The sequence below is a fragment of the Buteo buteo genome, chromosome 21 (assembly GCF_964188355.1).
Source record: "Buteo buteo chromosome 21, bButBut1.hap1.1, whole genome shotgun sequence".
NCBI lineage: Eukaryota > Metazoa > Chordata > Aves > Accipitriformes > Accipitridae > Buteo > Buteo buteo.
Window position 1 is genome coordinate 8168540 of NC_134191.1, and position 18454 is coordinate 8186993.

The 18454-nt window shown below is 41.2% G+C and overlaps 1 long non-coding RNA gene across 2 annotated transcripts in view; it reads left to right on the top strand.

The window, feature by feature from the left end:
- LOC142042696 (uncharacterized) overlaps positions 1-16389 on the top strand; it is a 48848-nt gene extending 32459 nt beyond the window's left edge. The window contains exons 2-6 of one of the 2 annotated variants that reach the window (XR_012653831.1): positions 6436-6537; positions 7763-7879; positions 8584-9139; positions 9723-9835; positions 16296-16389. This is a non-coding gene — a long non-coding RNA (uncharacterized LOC142042696). Of the gene's footprint in view, positions 1-6435; positions 6538-7762; positions 7880-8583; positions 9836-16295 lie in introns of both variants that reach the window. The other variant, XR_012653830.1, reaches the window with a different exon arrangement.
- The last annotated feature ends 2065 nt before the right edge of the window (positions 16390-18454 follow it).

Consider the following 18454-nt stretch of genomic DNA (forward strand, 5'->3'; position numbering starts at 1 on the left):
TGTTTAATTAGAGGTGGCTTTATATCAATTTTATATTATTTGCAGATTTTAAACTGGGTGCAGTTACAAAACCAGAATTAAGAAATACTTTTTCTTTATTCTTAATTTCAGATTTGTCCCATTATTAGAGAAAAAAGGATTCTTAGCAAACCTCCATAGGTTTCCTTTGGGAGAAGTAAAATAAACCTTGAACACTGATAAGCTGACTTACTCCATTTAGATTCTGCCCTGCCCCCCCCCCCCCCCCCTTACTTTTGGTACAATTATGTGTAAGCAGTGATTGCATGAAGCTGCCTGGATTCCATGTAAATGATACATCTTTGGCATACAGGAGTTTTTTGTAAATCATTTAAAGCACGACATTCTTCCATGCTTGGCAGAAGAAGGATACAGAGAGCTTTTGTACCTCAGTTGCATCAAATTGAATATTTCTTTAATCACCCTGGAGAAGAATGCACTTGATTACATTCTGCAAGTTCTGCTGTTATTGTTCTTGGGTAGACCTGGTGGGTAACAGATGAGCTGACTCCGCACCACCGCTACTCTGGCCACCCCCTCCAATCCACTAGCTCTTCTCCCTTGGGCAAGACCTGCTCAACTATAGTGGTAATTGTGCAATATTAAAAAAAAAAAAAAAAAAAGAATGTGAGGGAATAGCCATTAATAACAAAGTTGGCAACCTCCTGTGAGGAGAGCTATTTTCACATTAAAATCTTCTCCAAAGAAGTAATGAAGCCTTGCTTCATTTGATGTGTTATCAGGTAATTGCACGGAAGGTGATTTCCAGGTAAGGATTTTTTTTTCCCTGAATGTAGGGTGAATACCCACTATTTAAAAATGGACAAAAAGCTCTGCACACTGCCTGAACTGTGAAAGAATTAGCACCCAGTGCAGAAGTTAAATGTTTTGATTTTTTCCTAATAAGGTGATGCTAAAAAGGCAATAACTCCTATGTGAGAGATTATTAATCCTTCAGAAGAGAAAGAGAAACTGATGAAAGCTTGGGACTGTTTCTGTATATGGCTGCACGGTGATGCATTTAAATTTGAAGAATATTAAACAAATCTGAACTTTTCCCTCCCATTTTGCATTTACAGAAAATAATAAGTGTAAGGCCATAACTAAAAAAGGAAGTAGATTGTGCTGTCATCAGTTTAGACATTTTCCTGGGAAATATTATGAAAAATATTAAGGGGAAAAACCACATTTCTCTATTTTACTATGCTCAGTTTTCACTCATAAGCTCCAAGTTTAAAGTAGTTGCTTAAATTAATCTAGTCTCAATCCTCAGCCAGAAACAGTGGAAAGGAGTCCTATTCTGCTGGTGTCTTAAATCGGCATAGTCAGACTGAGCACCAGAGAGCTGAGAGAAATTGCAATCCTCGGCCTCAGGTTGTGAGCTAATTACTGATTTGACAAATGTGACTTTTGCAGTGGAGGACTCGTTCTGAAACTGTGTTTTCTGGCAGTGGTAATGCTGGTGCTTCCCCTCTGAAGAAGGAGCGAAGGTGCGTCTGCGGCGAGCCTTTCCCTGGTGCTTTGGTGCTCAGCACAAAAGGGATAAGCCTTTCCCAGCAGGCGGAGGAGGTAATGCTATTAGGCAGGAGCAAGAAGTGCTCATCCCACGTTTGGACCAGCTACTAGAAAGCGATGTGTGACATCCTGAACCGACAGGATGAACACATCGCATTCCTACTGAGCCTTACAAGCATGTGGGGGCAGAGCTTTGCCCATCCTGTTTTTTCATTGAATCCGTGTGTTAGAGGCTTTATTTTTGACACGGTCAGCAAAATCTCTGAATATATACGTCCGTCCAAACAGGTGCAAACATTTACTTTATCGTCTCCATCTGGATGTGAGGCCGTCCGGGCTGGGAGCTGCGCAGCCGCGTTTTATACGCCGAGGCAGCTCAACTCGGGCTCGATGACGCAATTAAAAGGGGACTTCCCAGCTGCACGCAGCTCCCATCTGGTGGGACCCAAGTGAGCGCGTGGCTGCCTGTGCCCATATGTGTAGACATATCAAATGTAAACACGGACCCAGCTCATTTTCACACGTTTGTTACAGCTTCCCCTGCCTCCGTGGAGGCCTCCCGCAGCCCTCCTCCTTCTTGATCTTGCTGGGAAAGCCTGGATTTATGACAACAGACTGCTCCTTGGCCTCATACTGGGGTGCCAGAAGTGGGGCAGTAGCTTCGTCGCAGTATCAAGCAGAGAGGCAAGCGGGGCTGGGAGGAGATTCAGTCTCATCAACCCATGTCATCATCTTCATTTATCGGCCACTGCCACAGAGAGCAGGGAGGAAGACTGATGGAAAGGGAAGGCTCTTTCAAAGAAACACCCAGGAGGTCATAAAATGTCTCTTAAATTGGGAGGAGGGGCTTACTTGTAAATGAGCGCTTTCCTGCTCAGTGTCCCCTGGCACGTCTTTCTAGATAAGCACATCCCTAAATAGAAAAGCCGGGATGGGAAGTGATTTGTCTCCCCGGTTTGATACTTGCTCTTTTAACCAGAACCAAGGAAGAGGAAAATATCAATGATTTCTCATATGTGTACTAAGTACACGTTACGATTACTTATATTTTGTTTCCTGTGAGTATTTGGGGTCGGTTTAAAGCAGCAGCACAGCGCTCTGCGAGCGTAGCATGCAGGCGGTCAAACCTCAGGAGAGGTTCGCAAGGTGGGGAAAAGCTACTTTGCTTCGTACTTCCATCTGTAAGTCCCGACCGAGGTTTCGGGTGCCCCGCTCCGTGCCAGGCTGCAGCGGTGTGCCGGGGCGGTGTCCGTCGGGGCGGCTGGGACCAGTCTGTCCTTCCGAGCGTGGGCGGACTGGGACAATGGCCTCGACCCGGCTGGTGAATCAGTGCTCGGACTCGCCCTGCAATCAACCGCGCGGCGCTCGGGAAACGAGCCACCTGCCCCGCTTCCTCTCATTTAACTGATTTATTTTTAAGTGGGAAAGGCAATGAGCTCTGTTCCTTTTTCTCATGGACTTCGTGTCCTTTAGAGGTCCCTGAAGGCTGCGGTGCAGTACGAGCAGCCCCAGGGACCCTCCCCTGGGGACCACATCCTGGTATCCTCGCTCAGCACCAGGCTCTAAAGGCAAGGCTATTCATGAGAGACACATGGACCAAACTATGGGGCAGCATGGCAGAACTCCTGACGTTATCTGATCCTCCTTCTGCCACGTTCCCAAGGAGGGCAGTGGAAGTTGTTACTGAACAAAAAACCAGGTCCTGGCTCTGCTGAGCCTGTCTTGTCCTCACCTGCATCCAGTGACTGTTACCTGTGCGGTCCTGGTGAGCAGTGAGGCTCTCGGGCTGGGAGGCGGCACGATGGCATAGTTTGATCTGGACTTTTGCTGACATCTTCAGTGTTATATACTGTAAACCTGTCTCACTCTCCCTTTGTGACCATGCGTTCTGACATTTCTTTTACTGTACGTTTTGTGTAATTGAGAAATGTGAATCTAAGGTCCGTCTATGGACCAGTGACACTTCCTCCATGGGGTAACTCCTCTCATGAGTAGGATTTGAGATGCTCCCAGACTGTGAACCAGCACTAAATTGTCCATCCTAGACACTGCAAATCTGATTTCCGAGAGTCTTCCTTTGTAAATCAGTGCTGGAAACATCAAGGTGGCCTAATGGAATAGCTGGTTTTTTTCTCCGCTTTGAAGAAACGTGTTGTGCTTGCGCTCGTCCGTTCAGCCATTACTATGTCTCCATCCCATACCTTGCTGCTCCGTGAGAAGAGCGCTGATCTAGGTCCTGGCTGGGTGCTGTGGGTCTGGGTCCGGTGCTGTACCCAAGTGAGATGTTCCTATGAGGTGACACTGTTTCTGGATCTGAACCGGTTCTTCTCTGTGGCGCAGCATCGCACTGTGTAGATGTGCTGGTTTCCTCATAGGTCTGGCTTGGGGTTGTCCAGCACACCTCTGCGTTATAAGGTGTAGGCATGCCTGTATCTGCAAAACACCAGCAGTACTTAATGATTAAGTAGAAAACAAAGGAATGTGTGCAAGATCTGTTCTTAGAGCAATTCAAGGTCTATCCATGTTTAGAAACTCCTCCTCTTATTCTACTCTACATATGCTAATTCATTTTAGCACCAATTAATCCATATGTTTCAACCTGCTCACTCATCCTCTTTTTTCAGGTTAGAATAGCTTCTGGGACGTGGTTCTTTATCTTTCACTGAACTTTTGCCAAACCAGTGGTTCTCTCAGAAAGGAATGTTGAGGGCTTAACAAAAATTAGTTTTAGAGAGAGAATAAATAGCACACCACCACATTTATCAGAACAAAATCTGTCTTTGCAGTGCTGGGGTGGATTTTAAAGATAGCTCCAGTTAAAGGATGTGTAGGATATACCTCTTTCTGTGGGGAGGGGGAGGGAAAGGGGACCCTCCCAGAGCCATATTTTCCATTGGGTTCTGCTGGAAAAGGTGCACACCATTTCACCTCTGCAAAGATGTACGTGTAGGTAATTGGAGAGAATGTCCCTCGTTTTTGCATGGTTATCACTGTTTGCAAAGCACAGCTCTGCAGATGCAGAAGTAAAGAGAGACTGGACTGAATCTAAAATCCCAAGTCTTGCCACTTCTGTGATACTTCATCCAGATTTACCCAGCTGCTGTGACTAAAATCTTGGTGGTTTTTTTGACATTTAATTCCTTTCACAAAGTCTGAAGCTTTAGCCAATGAACAAGCTAGCAGTCTGTAGACACCCATCTAAACTCAACAGAACTTATTCTGTATTTCTGGTCTTTCCTCTCTCAACCTCCTCACCCTATTTTTAAATATCCTCATAAATCCTTACTTCAGTCTTTGTTCAGGAAGCAACTAACAATATTAATACAAACCATGTAAACAAGGCATCATTACACAAGGCCAATGTATGACACTTTTCAGTGATATTTCTAGCTACGGTAGTTTTGTTCTCCTTTTTTGAATACCTTTTTTTTTGGACTGTACCTTTTCTTTCCTTTCTAATGTTTGTCTCTCCCCATTGACAAATGTAGGGTTTTATTCTGTTTCTTACAAAACATGAACCAGCCTGGCTTTTCTCATTAACTTCCTTATTATCATAAGCACTGCCACCTATAACATTCATCATGTTAGCAGCATGGTGCTGGGAGCTGTGTATATTAGCTAACCCATATTCCCTTTTAGACCTAGATGGCAGGATGGAAAAATATTACAAGTTCATGCTTTCAGGGCAGGGTTGGGTTTTTTCCTCAACTATTTTGCAGGAGTACGATAAAAAATAACTTAAAAAAAAACCCCTTAAATGAAACTCTTGGGCGGCTGAAATCTGGAGAACACTGAACTCTGGCTTTCGTTGCACAGGGAAGCCAAGCAGCCGTGCAAATGTGCAGGACTGGAACCATTTTCTTCTTGTTGGTAAGACTGGCTAGAATCAAATCAAAAGGAGAGTCTTTTAGTCAAAGTCAGGCAATTTATTACTCTGTTGCAGGTTCTCCAGAAGAATACAATATATCGCAGTAACACTAACCAGAAAAGTACCTTGAGGTTTTAAAACACAATGCACAGTTCATGCTGGTTACTGAGTGAATGATACAAACTGCACTGAAAAACTATACAAATGCATTATTTTGGCTAGGACAGCAAAACAGTTTGGATATAAATTAAAAATAACTGCAGTCTTGTGGTCCTTGTCAGTTATTTACAAGCCTCTTGAAATATTTCCTTGCCTGCATTTCTCATAAGAAATTAGGCAATTACAATAAATAAGTCTGAAGCTGGAGAACATCAAATAGTGAATCATTGTGGCATCGTTACATAGGAAGTAGTAGTGAAGAGAAGGACAAAAGAAAACTCAAAGGTTTTTCAGCTTCAGGAAATCTATTTTAAATTAAATTGAAATAAAAGCCTTAAATAAGTTTAACATAACTCTGCGGAAAAGGCAGTTGCACAATGAAGGGGTATTTGCAGCCTGAAATTCAACTTCATGCTATTTAGGATATTTCTAAACAGGAAAGAAATAATTATCATGTCATTGAACTAGTTACAAAACTTTGTATAGGGGAATCTTTCCTTAGGGAGAAAGAGAAATGTAGTCTGGAAGTCCATGGATTCAGAATTTTCTGAAAGATGGGGAAAAGAGGAAATGTTTCATTTAGATATTTTTGGTAGTATCAATATATATGCATTCCTTATTAATTTTTACTTTAATTGCATAGTATATGTATGTTCAATATTTTATTTATGTATCTATAATATAGCATGAAAATATATTGCACTGTAACAACTGGACCACAAGAAAGTATTTTGGGACCAGCATAGCTGGGGTTTGGGTTTTTGTGGGTTGTGGGGGTTTTTTTTTCCAATTCTGGTATAGACTTGATCTATTTTTTTTTTCTTCTGAATCAGCACGAGAGCACATTTCAAGATGCTTAATGTGGTTTTTTTCAGGGTGAAAATTCAGGCTTGGTTAAAAAAGCATTACATTCCTTGCAAACCCAATCAGACATTCAAAATGTGTTCAGCTCTCCCAAACATCAAAAGGAGTGATCAGTAAGTCTCGGGCTTGGTCCTGATTTGACAATTTTAAGGTAACATTTTTTTCACATTGCCTATACAAACCTGTAAGGCCTGCAGAGTGTTGGTCCAAAGGGACAGACATCCAGCAGATGCAGATAAAATGAGCTACTGGTCTCCAGGAAGGAGTTGTTGATGTCCTATTCTGCTTGTGCTCTATAAAAGATGAAATCGGGAAACAGATGCCCACACTTGCCAAAAATTGCAGTCTGATCATGACAGGCAGGACTGATGGCTTTGATTGCTGAACGCTTCGCACAGTCCTCTCCTCTGGCTCCACTCCGATTAATCAGAGCAATGGGCTGCTGTACCTGAGAAACTTTCCGTCATTTTAAAATAAAAAAAATAAAAAAAATTGTCCAGTCTCCTTTTTAGTTCAAGTATTTCTTCTTTTTAATGAATTGTGTCAAAGCAGGGCAAATTGGGTAGAAAAAACACTATTTGAACTGCCTCGGATTTGCTCAAACCTGGTGACTCTTTTAAGGACACTTTTGTATTGTGTGCTTAGTATTGGTATGTCCTAAGAATGTGATTATTTTTGAGCACGTATCTGAGTACCAACCTGAAGAATGAGACTTGGGAACCTAATATCTTTTCCAGACCTTAGATGTGCTGTAAGGCAATGAAAGACTAAATTTTCATTTTGCAAAGGATGAGAATATTCTAAGGCAGTCATTGTAGTTCAACAGATGTCATTCTTGATTTGGATATTGACAGGCATGAGAACTCAAAATTTGGGGTAAATGGAGTACCGGGTCACCAGGTTTACATGAAATACAGCTAAAAAATGGATAGGTGATAATAACAGCTGGCAGTGAGAGTTGACATGCCATTGTTCACAAAAGGACAAGCTATAGCAAATTGAATCATGAAAAGGCAAACCTTGGTGTTACTCTGAAAGAAATTATTAAGACCCATTTCAGAATATTCAGCTTGGGTTCAGAGCAAAACATCACTTCTAATAAGGATGTGAACACTTTAACATCAATATTTAGAGTACTCTTTGTATGGACTCACACCACTTTAAAAAGTTTTGAGGAACCTCTCACCATCCTTTTGTGAGGTGAAGGCAGTAGAGATGCCGAGCAAGAGAACCAGTAGTTCATTTTCCAGTTTATAAACATTGAACAGCTTCTCAGAGTAGTGGTAGTTATCTCCTTTGTTGCATTGTGCCTAACTTTGAATCCTTTTCTCTCAACAGATGCATTGGCTTCACTATGTTTGTTGTACGGAAAGGTCTAAGTCGTGAATTTGAGCGGACAGTACTATCTTGCACGTTTCTAAGGGTGCAGGAGAGAATGAGGATCCATTATGCAAGGTGCTGTCTAAACATGTAGCCAATACTTACAGTCTGAGTAAATAAAACAGGAACAGAAAAGTTCAGTGACACGCAACGACCCCGTGAGAAGAAGCGGCAGTCTGGAGTCGGCCCAGCTGCTCTGACTTCTAGTCCATTGCCTTTTCCACTGGATATTGCTGTACTGACATCTTGGATCGTGCAAAAAGTACTGGATGATATATACCAAATGGGAGGCTTATCACAGTTATCTCTACAAAGTCTGGCACCAGAAGGAATTAAAAAACAGACATCAAATTATAGACACATAGCTGTATCCTGAAAGTATCTGTTTAACGCAGTAATGTATAACTGCTTGATTATTGACAATGAAATCCTCATGCTGCTACTCATCCCCACCTGTCTCAAAATACATTGAGATCAGTCCCTAGATTTATTTCTTGCTCTTGGTCTCAGGTGTAGCAATTAAAGAAATGTTCTGTATTGCTGAGAGCACCAGATGTGTGCAGTGGAGCATCCTATACTGACAAACATTTTGCTTTTAATAGTTCCTTTGGGTACACATTGGCGTCTGGTTTTATTTTTCTGTTTATACTTTATTTTTCTGTTTTATGGAGCTGTTTCCTTGATGGGGTTTTTCAGTTTCTTGCCTCGGAGGATGGTTTGGGGTAGTATGGATTATGGCACAGTGGCATTAAGAGCTGTCTCCTGTTTCTTTTTTTCAGTTTTTAAGGTCGTTTGAAGTTCTTCATTTGAATCCTCCCATATGAAATAAGAGCAACGCAAAATGCCGACTGATTCTGAAACCTGCAATGTGGATCATGCTGATGTCTTCCTGGACTTTCCTGATGTCTTCTTGATGTCTCTTTTGTCCTCCTGGACCTGGAACCAGACTTAACAAATATATGACGAGGTTCAGAGCAAGGTCAAGGAGCAAGGTTTTTCAGTCAAAGTAGTTGCAAACCTTCTTTCACCCACACCCCGGAGGTGGTGGGTACCTAGAAGGTGGCAGGTGATTTTCTCTCATGGTCTATGTTTGCAGGTTTTCTACTTCGATCTAACTTTCAGCTGGTTCTTCATTGCCAAGTAGAACAAGACGCTGAGTTGTGAATCTCGGCGTGAGTCAAATGACAAAAAGCTGGATGGCAGAAGCAGGCATATTCTAATGATTTAGAGAAATCTGATCTCTTTCTCTCTGGGATATTTTGTACCAAATTGAGAATGCCATGATGTATATGACTAGCTGAGAAGAGAGAAGAGCCACAAACTATGTTTATTCCTGTAAGTAGAGTAGAAAGTCTTTCCTGACCTCTGCAAGTGATTATCTTGCTTCCTAAAGGGTGGAATTTGACTACTTTGGCTATAGGATGAGCACTTTTAAATGTTGTTCAGTGTGGTAGATGTTATTTCTTCAAAATAATACAGGCAGTGAAAAAAACAGATCTTCACACACTTATTATTTATAAGGAGTGTCAGGTGTATCATGATACCATGACCAACAGAATTTTAATATTGGAACTCCTTATCTTGCAAAAACCTCATTTATTTATTTTTTTCAAACAACCAGGTAAAACCACGATAAGCAAAAGATTAAAGCTCTGTCAGATAAAAAGGAATGCTGTACAATTTCAACCATCCTAGTTTTCAAAAGAGAATGAAATATGCAGTAATTCATGCAGACAACATAAATATTGAATAACTATTGCAATGGATTGTGTTAATGGATATACAAGAAGAATAAAAACCACATTTGATTTAGTCCTCTGCTGATGGTGCCAGTGGATTACAAAGACTAACCTCTCTACTGCAATGTTACCCATCAAATAGCTATAATTCAAATATTTCTTTTTTTTTCCCCTCCCAGAAAAACAAAGTAGTCATGATAAATAACTGCCCTTACATCATTTTGTTTCTCTGGAGACTGATCCTGATCTTACCCATCTAATCTCATGCACAGGAATATTCCTGCTGAGTAAGGTAAGGAAGTTTTTCATGTCCATAAATCATTTTGGGATTGGAAGCCATGATGTGTCAAATTAATCCCTGACCTCACTCAGCTACCTGTGCATCTCTTTGGCCCAATACCACGTGATACAACTTGGGCATAAATTTGGTATGAGAACTCTTGAAGCGCACACAGGAGCCAGGCTCCCACTGACTGTCAGTTGAGATCAGGTCCCACGCTGCCCTCTCCCCTTCTGTCTCGTAGGGATGAGCATTCTGAGGGTGGAGGTTAACAGGCGTTCCTATCTGTGCATGGCATCCTACTCTTTGTGCTGACAGTAATGGACTGTTTCCTAGGAGATAGCTTAAAATAAAATAAATCATTTGAGACATATTCATGTTAAAAAATTCCATGGAAAGCGTCTTTACAGAAGACTTCTATTACCAGTTAGCTGGCTATGGATCAGGGCTCCAAGATGCTGCAGGTATGATCCGTTTCCCTCTTCACTGTGTGGCAAAAGCTGTGTGTGGTCACATCACCAAACCCTTTTTTCCCCGTATTACACTGCCAGTTAGCTGAGGAATTCTGCCAAGAGCCCCTGCGTTCCTGGCCCTGACTTTTGGTGGCCCATGGTTCCTCCTTGGCGCTGACCCCTTACAGTAACATCTCCAACAGGTTGAGGACAAGGGGGAGTGATGTTAGTAGGAGGTTTTCTCCTTTTATCACCGTGGATCCAGGGTGGTGCAGTGTGCTTCAGGGCCCAAAAGTTTGAGGCTACAATTTGATATCCCCCCACGCGTTTGAGAAGTGATAAATCATACCCCCTGTTTTGAACTAGCCTTTCCTCCAGCCCCAGTGGCTTTTCAGATCACATCTAGTGAAAGAATTGCCCACGAGTTGGCATTAGAGGTGTGCCTCTAGGAAATACATTACCTGAATTAAAAAGTGCTAATTCAGAAAAACCTTTCCCATCTTTTTGTTGCCCTTGTTAGGGAAAAATGCTCCGCTTTAAACTCCAGCTAACTGATTACCTGTCAGTTCTGAAGCTGTGCTCTGAATTAATCTGCTCCAAAAAACCAACAGAGATGACTTATGTTTGGGCACCTCACAGGAAAGCAGGGAGATGAAAAGCCTTAGGAAAACTTTGACAAACAACTTGGAGTGTTTGACCAACTATGCACAGCTGCTGCTGAATGAAAAATGCAAGTAACATGCCAAGCAGAGACAAGAGGTGATCAACGGGGAAGGCAGCTTTTGTATCTGCACTGAGCGTGTTATTTTCAGGAAAGGAGGGGAAATATGCTGAATTACCTGTAGGAGGTGTGCCTGCTTTTTCTAATAGATGTACCCATTTATGCATTAAATCCTAACCAGTCAGATCCTGTACCGATGAACGCTGGAATCCGTCTGAGGTCAGTGGAGATACACCCATGCACAGCACCTTAGTTTGATTGATTTCGTCCCACCCATTTCAACATGCCTTACAGACTTTTTGCAGGGTTGAACTGAAATATCTCTGCCCCCTCCAATTCCCGATTGCAGGTGATGATGTCCCCTCATAAATCCTGGATACGATAGCACCAGCATGACCCACTGCTTCATTACATCAATGTGCAGAGCTGTGTATTGTACTGAGGAGGAGTTTATCTGGTCGGAATGGATCTGGTCCAGGAACAAATGAAGAGTTAGGAATCATTATTTCTGGGCCAATTCTGTATGAATTACAGCTTCCCAATTTTCCTGATGTCAGCTAGTTTTGTTTTCCCTCCCCACACAGGAGGTGAAGTATCTACCTAGCACAGGCATCTTGATTATCTCCACCATCGAGCTGATTTCTTAACAAGGCAGCTGTCAGGAGAGCTGACCTGAATTCCAGATCAGGTTGGGATGAAACCTACCACATTCGGTGTCATTTGAGTATTGGCTGCTTCGGTGCATGCCAAGCTTTTCCAAAATCAGGGATCCACCTGGCTGCCAGGATCGGGGGGAGTGTGGTGCTTCCTTGGGCAACCCCCCGTCTGCCTCAGCGAGTGCTGGCTGGGGAGGCAGCCCGATTTCCTTAGCTTTGTGCAACTGAGGAATCTTTGTCCAGAGAGGCAATTTCCTGATGACCAGATATAGTGGGCTTTTGTATAGCATTTGTCACTGTCAGCATGAAGGGATTAAAGGAAGGTGATATGTTAGGCTCTAGGCTGCTCTGCACTGGTTCAGACCGGAGTGGTAGGGAGAAAGAACCATTTCTTCAATTTTATTTAATCTTTCAAACTTTTCTTTATGATTGCTTTCCAATGATTTCAACGATAGTGTTAAGGCCAAGAAAGAACAGCTAGTTTGTTTAGTCTGATGTGGTATATATCGCTTGTTTGTTTCTTCCAGGACATTACATTTTCCATGTATTTACTTAATGGTTTATATTTGACTAACGCATATCTTTAAGAAAGACATTCAAACTTGATTCAATGATTGCTGGAATGTCCTGTGCTTTCCAAAACATTAAAAATTACATCAGTGTGTCAAGAGCCCTCCCCTTGCAAAATTTTTCTATGATGCTTCTATGGCAGTATTACAGGCTTGATGGCTTTAGCAGACATAACCCTTGTTAGGTATTTGCTAAGGTTTTGAAGTATTTAATTGGTCTTGAATGTATAGTGCAGTTCTGCAAGTACAGGACTGAGATATTTACTGATCCCTTTTGTCTATTCTGCACATTTAAGTTGTCATTTCCAGGTAGGCTGACACTTGTCTAGAGGAATTGTATAAACTATAGTGGTTTTCAGCAGAAAAGGAGATGTTGCTAAGGGAAACTCGTGGATGTACGTCCTTTCCTGCAGCATGGTGAGAGCTCTTCAGTTACTGCTTCTGGCACCTCTCTTTAGTCTATGCCTGTTCCGAAGGTTAGAATAAGCAAAAAAATTATTCCACAGAAACGTTTTTAACCTTTCGTAAAATTTTTGTGTACTTACGAAGTTTTCATTTGAATTTTTTGTACTGAACTTTTCATTTAATTAGGAAGTACTTCTGCAGGGCCTTACAGAAAGGTTAGCTGGATGTTTTGCTCTGCTCCCTCCCAGGTACGTGCCTGCCTGGTCCCAGTGCTCCTGGACCTTTTTGATGAGCATATTCCTGTGCTGCAAACTCAGAACTGGTGAAAAGCTAACTTCCTTGCTTGTTTAATTTAGTTTCAAATTCTTACCCTCCTGGGGAATGAATCCTTTTCCAAGAGCTAAGGACCTACATACAATTTTTACTGGTATCAGTTAGCACTGGTAGCTAAGTACCAGGTGGCATCTTCAACATCATCTTCAGCACTTCAATGAAGAAATTAAAACAAATGTCTCTTATTACAGAAAACTGTTTGAAAATGAGCATAATGCTACAAGTTCTGGGGGTTGACTACAACATGAAGGACATCTAGTGTGAACCCTCAGTGAAGACGGGAGCTCCCTTGCCTGACTTCTCTCACACCACAGATTTTTAGCCCACAAAACAGGATTTCCTTGTGCCAAATGTTGAGAATACCTTGGGGAAAAATTAGTACCCAGCTCCAAAGCCCATTTTGAGCTGTTACGGTGCCATTGCCCAGAGTTGGAGTTGTGTACATCCCAGTCCTGCCCTCCTGCCAGCCTCCCTGAGCAGGCAGTGCTGATGCCCTGCTCCTGCTGCTGCCAACGGGGATGGCAACGATCAGAACAAGTCACTGTGGTAAGAAACTATGGTCTAGACTTGTGCCAAATAATTGAGTGGGAAAGCTCTCTTACTTACCCAGCAGTCATATTAGCTAACTAATTTCTTATCAGGTAGAAGTTTAGATAGAATTTAGAATAAGTATTTGGATTAATAAAGAACACTTTGATTTTAGAGTTGTGCCTTTTCTGCCATGTTGTCTGAGAATGATGGCAAGTGGAGAAGAGAGTTCATTGCCAGGCTGGTATAAATAACCACAAGGGAAAGATCTCTATCAGGTGTAACTGGTACAAATCATGCTTTATCATGCAACAAATACATGAGCTTCTCTAATTCTCCTTTCTATTGGCAAGACAATGGTGTCCCGTGTACAGCCTCTCCTGCTAAATTCAGGTTGTGGTAGAAGGCATCACATACACCAGCAAAGTGCTTCTGTGATGGAGATGATGTCTCAGGCCGGGACAGACTCCGTTATTAGCTTAGGGTGAGAGGAAAATCCTCTGGACAAAAAAAATCTAGAGTGTTTTTGTTGTGTTTCCTTCTAAAATAGATGTGAATTCATCCATTCAGGTTCTCGTCCTTTTGTCAGTTGTTCCTTAGTGATGAGAACCCTGTGTGTATTTTTACAACACACATCCACGCACCTTTTAATTTTTAAATTAATATTTTTCTCTTTTTAAAATTAAACTTGAAGACATGTATTCTGGAATGATGACAGCCTGAATTTATTACAAGTGCCTGAAATAAAATTATATTTTCTTATTAATAAAACCTTACATAAAAATAACAGTTGAGTATATGTTCAGTGCCAAAATTCTGAAGAATGTCAAATCACTAAACGGGAGAAATTACTAGCTAGACACCTGGAATTGGAGCTTCTTGAGTAATGAACTAGCTTTTGACAGCTGTAGCCTCTTTTGCAGGTGCAAAAAGAACATTTTCTTCTTTTTATCTGCTTTACATCAATTAATGACTAGAATATTCCAAGTTGGGAAAACAACTGGGAGTTGAAAGAACAGGAAAATTTGTTTATCCTCTCCCACCTTATGAGTAAAAGGTGTGTGTGGGAGTCTGAGATGGACTAATTCTGATCTTGGAGAGCATGGAAGCAAGGACGAAATAGCTCAGCTGGTTAATTGCTGATAATATTTGCACTGTTAGGTACAACAACTGCCTTGAAATGCAATGAATATTTTGATACTATTTCCTGAAATATGCAGGACACAATGTAGTTCTATTTAAACAATTATGTTCTTCTGGATATTTTTGTTCAGAAGCAGCATGACACAAAGCACACATTAAAAAGTTAATCGGGTAACTAAAAAGGCCATGTCCTGTTTTCTCACAAATCAAATGTAAAAATCAAAAACCAAAATAAATGCTGAGGTATATAGTGACGTAAGTATGGTTTTAATGTATTCTCTTAGTTAACAAAAACAAATACTAAATACAACCTCAAAGCTACCCTTCTTTGCAATTAAACATTTCTATTAGTTGTCAGTCTCTGAGAATAACTTTTTCTTGTGAATACCTGTTAGAAGGCACAACTGAAATGCAAATAGAGTTACTTAAATTGTGATTTCCTGGTTCTGATTTAAACCATAATTAACAAAACTGATTTAAATCAAAGCGATATAAATTAGTCTGTCTTGCTTTAAAACTAATTAAGGATGTGCCTTGAAACCATGCTTATATCAGTGCTTTGAGTCAGTGGGTTCTCTGTATCATTCAAGTCTTAATAAATCACAGCAAGGGATGGAATTTTTATTTAGTTCAACAGTCTCGATCTCTGAATTTAAGGCCACTGAAGAATAGATTAACATTTATAATTGCTAGGTTGATCAGTAATGCAAATTAAAAATGGAGATTTCAAAACAAATTAACCTTTGCAGTACATCATGCAGAGTCAGACAGACAGTGAAATCACTGAAAAGGTTCCCCTCCTCCTTGAAGTGCTTTGTCACAAATCGCTATATCCTCCATGGTGCTTTAGTGCTCTGCAGCAAGTAGCCTCTGGAGTCTCAATGTCCAAGAAATAAACTGTGATAACTGAAAGAACAACGTAGACAGTTTGAGGGTGGCAAGTTGCTGCATGGGCTATCGTTGCTTTGCGTTGCTCTAGGCAGACTTGTATATTTTGGGACTAAGATGAGGATGTTTAGGCTAGGGACAAATGGGTTTATAATCAGATATGTGCAGACTCTGACCTATTAATTGAGGCTTATGCTTCCCTACATCTATCCTCCACATTTACCGAGACTGTGCTTTAAAGCAGTCAATGGCAAAAGGATCTTCTGTACCCATACGATTTTCTGCTTCAACTCTGCCTCTCCCATACTTTGCTGAGAACTTTTCAATGCTCAGTCAAGAGGCAACTTGGGCTTTTCCTAAAAGCTGTCCGTCTTTGGGATACCACATGGATAGAACAGACAGCGTGTCAATATGGTCTGTATTGTATTTATTTATAAAATTAAGAGCTAGACCCCACCTGGAGAAAACAACCATATGTGATCAGCACCTATGAATGTGCCATGCTCTCCTTGGGCAGAAAAGTAGTCATAACTGGAGAAGATGGAGTGGATTTTGATGGCACCATGTAAAATCTGAGGAGGTCCAAGACTGTTCCTTCCATGCCCAGACATCTACAGAGATGAGAGACCCTGTCAAATGCAAGAAAATGTTGAGACCCCTGCAGAGGGGTCTATGGGGAAAGAGTGGGGCAGTCTAAGGCTGGACAGCCATGGACAGAATGGAAAGAGCAATGGTATCACCTATTAGAGCAAACCGTTTTGGCCTTTTCTCTTGCAGGTACGTCAGCTCATGGAAAGTTCTTGTCAATCGATGTAGCTGATGAGGACTCCAAGCTCACTGTGTGGTGCTGTCCCAAGGAACTGGAGACAAGGTAACTGTGCTTTCAGTGTAAGCACGTATGATGTGTTTCTGCCACGGCCCATAGGCTCCCAGAAAATCACCGTGTTCACATCTACAGTGCTTTGCCCAAAATTTCAATTCCTATGAGCAACCTTTAGTACCTTCAATGTGCATTGCTGATGACTGAAGTTGAATGCAGAATATTCCCTTTCTCTCATACTGTGTACCTCCACAGGCCTTACCAGAATTGGGTAGTTAGAAACCAATGTGGAGTACACGGCCCATTAGTCTGACCCTGTGGAAAACATTAGATTATGCAGATGCTTATGCACATCCTTTGTGTAACAGTAGAGCTATTGTATAACTTGTCTTTTTTTTCTATGAGTGGACTGACACAGGGGGGAAACTGGTAGTATTATCTCCTGATCTCACGGCTCCAGGAAGATATAAATAGGGAACGAACAGTGGTATTGAAAGCTTCCTCTAAACAGAATGCTTTTTTTTTTTTTTTCTAAGTTTATAAACAGAAATAAAACTAAACCAGCGAGTGAATGGTATTTTGGTTAATGGGAAAACAAAGCCAGGGAGGATCTTTAAAGGTGTCCAAACTTGAGCAGTGGAAATGTAAAATGCTTTACTACGTGGCAGAGCACAGATGAACAACCTAACTCCTGGTACCGTGGCACGGGTTGCCGATGGCACTAGTTGAGGCTTGGCGGTCGGCCGCGTGGTGCACGCACGGGTACGGCATCGGGCGTGGGAATTGGAGACAGACCACTTCCAGCTGAGATGCTCTTGGCTTCTGTCATCCAAAGGATGGCAAAAAGTGGGTGAAGAAAAGCTGATGCGGCTAGTATCGATCAGGCTACTGAATAGTCAGCCAAATACTTGGCATATTTTTCAGCAGTTTTGGCAGACAATACAGGATTGCGGTCTGGAAGAAAAAGGTTCCTGTCTAGCTGTCTTGTTTAGTAGGTGTTTCTAGCTGCTCGTAAGAGTATTGGCAATAGGAGCTAATTAATAGATGGAAAGTTATTGCTTTTAAATGCATGCAAATATTGCGCAACTTCCATAGACATTCAGTTAAACATGCCCCGCTTTGCATGCCTCATTTTCTCTTGTCTAAATAAACTGCAGTTTCTTCAAGAATCTCTCCCTTTCCCCATGCTATGTTATTTGCTGAATAATTTTTTCTTCTTTTTTTTTTTTTCTCCCCCTAAGGGGAATGAAGTATTGCACATGGACTTTTTCCAAAATCAAAGCTCCTTAGTATAGTTAGACTTTTTGGTCTATCTTATTACTGATATTTATACAGATGTACTGGCAAACACAAATTTATTACAATATTTATTGGACTGAATTTGAGGTTATTTATAATGTGGTTAGATGGCTATTTATTAGACATGTCACAGTGGCTATTTAACACTTCTATAGCTGTCTAGCTGGGATTATGACATAAAATAGTATTTATTGTATATAACCCAGAAAATGTTACAGGAAGAGCAAATTCTAAGAGAGAAGGACACAATCATCAGAGTAATGGAGAGACAAAGAACAAAAATGCCGTTTTAAACAGCAGTTCTCAGCTGGGCTGAGGGAGGGGAATATTTAGGATGTGAGGAAGTCCAGGTGCAGATTTTAAGTTCTCTAAAGTGCACCAGCACTCTGCCCAACAGCTGACCTTTCCCTCATGAAATGGACATTTTTCATTTAGAAAAGGAAATGAGAATCATCTTCTTTGATTTCTTTACACTGATTAAGTAGAGTTAAAATGTTCTGTGGGACCATTTTTTGTAGGGAACAATTTCATAAAAATCAAGCATTTCACAGGCAGGTGTTACTTTGATATTTTTAATGTTTTGTGTTAAGGTGGTATTGACTATTTTATTTCACTGTGATGGATTCAAATGATGATTTTTTCCCATATTGGTGGGTTTTTTAGCTCTGTGTTTCACTGTTGTGTCATTGTGACAGTTTTTTGCACCATCAGGACAAAAAGCTTTAGTTTCTATTAACATCTACGAGGTTTGGTTCTTTTTCTTATTTAAATCAGAAAATGAAAGCACATATTCAATGTACCATGAAGAAATCTGGAT